Below are 6,000 nucleotides of genomic sequence, written 5' to 3'. Positions count from 1 at the left end.
GGGAATTTCAAAAACTTATTTTAAACAAACTGTAGAAATCTGTATTGTTAGGAAAGTGAACAGCTACTGCAAAGTTCAAGACTTTCTGTACTTACATACAATTTGCAATGTTCTGCTATATTTTTTTGTGTGTTTAGAATGCTGCAATGCTTTTGAAGTTAAATGAACAGTATTGCATTAAAAAATCCTAGATTTTCTCCTCAAAATTTCCCTTTTAGGGTTTATGCTATCAAGAATTGAGTCTATGCGGTAGTGTTCTCATCACTAATTATTATTCTTTGTACATGGGAAGTTGATTACACCAATAATATGACTTTTATTTGTAGTGTCATATAAAATATCATCTCCATAATAGCATGAATCTATTCCTGAATTATTTTTCCCTGATCAAGGTGTTTCCTCTTTTTTTTTTGTGTGTGTGTGGGGGGTTATATTTTGACACATCAATTTTACTTATACATATTAATAAAGCATATGCATCCAAAGTGTACAAATCAATGGTATTTGGTATAATCACATAGCTGTGCATTCAAACTTTCTGTCATTTTTAGAGCATTTGCATTATTCCAAAAATAATAGTATAAAACAAACAAAAAAACTCATCACCTCTAAATCTCTCTATGCTTGCCCTTCTTTACATAGTTGCTGTTCTGTTTCTCTTTCTAGTTTATTTGAATTTTTATTTTTAAAAAAAGTCTTATATATGCAATATCATCCATATTCCTATTTTTACATGAGGTTTCACTATGTTATATTCTATGTGTATTAGCCAACGGGGTGTTGATGCTAAACACCAGAAATTGGTTCATTTCTAATAAAGGGTATTTATTTGGGGTAGGAGTTTACAGTTACCAGGTCATAAAGAATAAGTTACTTCCCTCACCAAAGTCTATTTCCACATATTGAAACAAGACGGCTGCTGATGTCTGTGAGGGTTCAGGCTTCCTGGGTTCCTCTGGACTCAGCTCCTCTGTTTTCTCCACAAGGTCAGCTGTAGACTATGAGGTTCTCTAGGCTTTGCCTCGCTCCACAAGGTCAGCTGTAGACTATTAGGCAAATGGCTCTGTCTCTCTCACTGGCGCTCCTGCTTCAGCATCAAACTCCAATATCAAAACTCCAACAGTAAAAGCCCCCAACTTTGTCCTTTGCCATGCCTTCTATCTGTGAGTCCCCACTCACCAAAGGATGGGACTCAATGCCCTACTGGCACAAGAGGTTTACATGATTACTTAATCAAGCAAACCTCTGAATCCAATATAATCTAATATACTCAGAGGTAAAGATCAGTTGACAAACATAAATCCAATATTTCTTTTTGGAATTTATCAATAATATCAAACTGCTACATGTGTATTTAACACAGTTAGTTTAGCCATGCCATTCATTAGCTGATGGACACCTGGGTTGTATGTGCTTTTGGCATTTGTGAATAATGCTGAGAGCACCTAAGGGTGCAGAGATATCTGTTCATGTCACTGCTCTCAATTCTTCTGGGTATACCTAGCAATGGTATTGCTGGATCACATGGCAAGTCCATACTCAACTTCCTTAGGAACTGCCAAACAGTCCCCAACAATAGCTAAACCATACTGCATTCCCACCAACAGTGAATAAGCATTCCGATTTCTTCACATCCCTCCAACACCTGTAGTTTTCTGAATTTTTAATAGTGGCCAATCTAATAGGTATGAAATGATATCTCATTGTAGTTTAGATTTGCATTTCCATAATTGCTAGTGATATTGAACAGTCTTTCATGTTTTGCCATTTGTTTTTCTTCTTGAGACAATTGTCTTTTCAAGTCTTTTGTCCGTTTTTTAATCAGGTTGCTTGCCTTTTTATTGTTGAGTTGTATTATCTCATTATATACCATGGATATTAAGCCCTTATTGGATATGTGATTGACAAATATTTTCTCCCTTTGAGTCAGCTGCCTTTCCAACCATTTGACAAGTTCTTTGAGGTGCAAAAGTGTTGATTTTTGAGAAGGTCCCTTTTATCTATTTTTTCTTTTGTTTCTCACGCTTTGGGTGCAGGGTTTTAGAAATTACTGCCTACCACAAGATCTTGAAGATGTTTTCCTACATTTTCTTCTATGAGTTTTATAGTTGTTGTTTTAATATTTAGTTCCTTGATGCATTTTGAGTTAATTTTTGTATAAGATTGGTGTCCTCTTTTTATCTTTTGTATATGATATCCAGTTCTCCCAACACCATTTGTTAAATAGACTACTCTGGTCCAGGCAAGAAGGCTTGATAGTCATGTCAAAAATCACTTGACTATAGATTTGAGGGTCTATTACTGAGTTATAGATTCTGTTCCATTGATCAACTTGTCTTTCTTTACTCCAGTACAGTGCTTTTATTTTTTTAAACCACTTTAGCTAAGAAATATGATTTAAAGTCAGGAAGTGAGAGTCCTCCAACTTTGTTCTTCTTTTTTTAAAGACATTTTGGCTATTCAGGGCCCCTTACCCTTCCAAATAAATTTGATATACAGCTTTTTCGTTTCTGCAAGAAAGACTTTTCAGATTTTTACTAGGATTTCATTGAATCTGTAAATCACTTTGGGTAGAATTGACATGTTAATGATATTTAGTTTTCTAATCCATGAGCATGGAATGTCCTTCCATTTATTTAAGTCTTCTTTAGTTTGTTTTAGCAACGTTTTGTAGTTTTCTGAATACAAGTCCTTTATATCCTTGGTTAAGTTTATTTTTAAATATTTTATTATTATAGTCACTGTAATAAATGGAATTTTTTTTCTGATTTCCCCCTCAGATTGCACATCAGTAGCGTACAGAAATGTTATTGATTTTTGCATATTAATCTTGTATCATGCCACTTTACTGAACTTATCTATTCTAGTAAGTTTTTTGTGGATTTTTCAGGATTTTCTAAATATAGGATCAAATCAGCAGCTAATAGTAAAAGTTTTACTTCTTCCTTTCCTATTTGGGTGCCTTTTATTTATTTATCTAGCCTAATTTTTTTAGCAAGAACATCAAGGAAAATATTGAATAACAGTGATGACAGTGGGTATCCTTATCTTTTTCCTGATCTCAGTGGGAAAGCTTTCAGTCTTTCATCATTAAGTATAATGCTAGCTTTAGGTTTTTCATTTATGCAATTTACCATATTGAGAAAGCCTACTTCTATTGCTATCTTTTTGGAGTGTTTTTATCAAGAAAGGGTGCTATGTTTTTCAAATGCTTTTTCTGCATTACTCAAGAGTATCAAGTGATTTTTTTTCTTTAATTTATCCATGTGGTTTATTACACTAATTGATTTTCTTGTGTTGAACCACTTTCATATCTGAAATAAAACCCACTTGATCATGGTGTGTAATTCTTATAATGTGCTTTTGAATTCCGTTTGCAAGTATTTTGTTGAGTACTTTTGCATCTATATTAGAAATATTGGCTTGTAATTTTCTTTTTTCATGGTATCTTTCTCTGGTTTTGATAATGGGATGAGGCTGACTTCATAGAATGTGTTTGGTAGTGTTCTTTCCTGTTCAGTCCTTTGGAAATGTTTGAGCAAGATAGGCATTTCTTAGTCTTTGAATGATTGTTACAATTCATCTGTGAAGCCAGTTGGTCCCAGACTTTACATCTTCGCAAGGTATTAGAAGTAATGAACAAAACAGAGTCTGATTAGGACAACAATGATTTTAATGGACAAATGGTCAACAGCTGTATAAATAGCACAAAATAAGTGGAGAGAGTGATGTCAGAAGTCGTAAACTCTCTGACATGAAGAGAGATTGTCTAATGATGGGGGACCAAGGTACAAAAGTCAGGGTACCCTGGACCAGGCTTTCCACTGACCTTCATTACAACTGTAACACTACTTCAGTGCTCAACTACAGGCACAACATTTTAAAAGTCAAATAATTTATCTGATTAGAGTATCAGTGCATGCTGGAATCACCATGTAAATAAATGGCTGCATTTCTTGAGATTCGACACCTCCCCAAGGCATTATTTTTGTTTTCTCAATCTGTAAATGTGTAAAAGAAGTTTTAAAAAATGACTTCTCAATAACTTTGAGGCTCAAAATATACAATGCAATCCCTGTTTTATAGGATGTTCTTACTATTTCCTATGTACCCTACTGGTGATGGAGGAATCATTTCTCTTAAATAATAAGAGATTGCCAAACATAAGGCACCCCAAACTGGATGGATGAGTTTGGCAGAAGTTTATTAGTCACGTGTACTCAATCAGATACCACACCATGGAAGGCTATGGGGGTTCCATTTGGGAAAAGAGTGAAACAGCTGGGACTGTGAGAGGCAGACTTTGCAGGGGTAAGAATATGGGATGCCCTGGTTCCCAAGGAAGGATGTGATTGGCTTGTTTTAAAACCAACAGGTTGAGGGCCCAGTGTGGTATAGCTGGTCTGGCTGGTAGGAAAACTAGCCCAGAGGAGAGCCTTTCCCTCTGGGTCAGGAGATTATTTAGTGAGAGTAGGGGAATTCACATGTAGAACTCTGGGGCTCTGTGAGGTTCAAAGAGGTCAAGAAGCACATGGAATTTACAATATACAGAACTGATATTCAAATAGTCAAAGACAGCAATTCTGTCTAACCTTCCCTTATCATCCAATGCTGGAGTATTGTGTTGTACATCAATGAACTGTTGGTAATCAAATTCCATGCCCTTCTCTTTATTTCTCTTTATTTCTCCTGTAGTATTAATCATATCACTTCTCACCTTGATTCTTGAAATTTTCTCCTTCCTTGACTTTTGGGACACTATTTCCTCCTGGTCCTTCTCCTCTCAGGGAAACTGCTGCTTGTTTTCCTTGATGTTTTATATTCTCCAACTCCCAAAATAAATGTAAGATCAAAGGCCCTGTTCCTCTTTAAGTTTTGGTTCCTACCTCTTGTCTCTGTACTTTCTTGGAATATTCTTTCTAAAAACTTTGGCTACGCATGCTTTATAGATATTTCATATAAAGCTTCCTCTCCAATTTTTTCAGAGTTCCTAAACTAATCTTCCAAAACCACAAATTTTCTCTTATCATTTCCTTGTCTAGAGAATACAAAATAAAGCGTATACTTTGATTCTATGATCATCTGTGCTAGGGTCAGAGCCAATGATATATATATATATTTTTGCTATTGCCTTTCATAAGCCTTTTCGCTTTATTAGAGAAGTTATACATTTATGGGAAAATCATACAGACAGTATGAGTCCCATAAACCTACCTCACACAGGCAGTTTTCCCTATTATTGACATTTTTCATTATTGTGGTACCTTGGTTACAACTGTTGAAACAATATAATTATACTATTAACCATAGTCCATGGTTAACCACTGTGTTGCCTAATTCTGACTTTAAAAAATTTTTATTCTGGTAAAATATGTACAACCTAAAATTTCCCACTTTAACCACTTTCAAACATACAATTCAGAAGTGCTAATTCCATTCACAATGTTCTGCTACCATCACCACCATGGTGTCTGTCACCATTTACTGATCCTTTTGAATACTTTTACTTCCTAATTTGGCAGACTTGTTCATGGTTTTCTTTCCTTCTTTATTTCTTCCTTCCTTTTTTTTCCTGGAAAGTGTCTCCATTTTCTTTACTCTTGCACATTCCAAACCTTGCTTCATCTTCACAAATGCCACCTTCACATTAGTGCCTTTTTATATTTTCCTCAGATGGACCTCATCCCTTTGTGTACTAATCTCCCACAACATTTTGTCTGCAAATATGTCTTAGAGTGGTTGCCATTTTTGATACTTAAACCACTTTTACTGGTCAACCTAATTATGGTTCATCGTTCAAATTAAGGTAAAGCAGAACAATTTGATGTATCTCAATAAATATGTTCATGGCCTCTCACATGGAAAAATTACAATCTAATAAAAATTATCTTCTGTGTCAAACCATTTAAAGAAACTGCTGGAATAAGTACCTATTTTTCTGTCCATAGTCTGCAATTCTTTATTATGGAACTCTGCCCCTCTGCTGAGATCAGAATAAAC

This window comes from Dasypus novemcinctus, chromosome 1 (genome assembly GCF_030445035.2).
Source record: "Dasypus novemcinctus isolate mDasNov1 chromosome 1, mDasNov1.1.hap2, whole genome shotgun sequence".
Taxonomy (NCBI): domain Eukaryota; kingdom Metazoa; phylum Chordata; class Mammalia; order Cingulata; family Dasypodidae; genus Dasypus; species Dasypus novemcinctus.
This window is presented reverse-complemented; position numbering follows the sequence as displayed.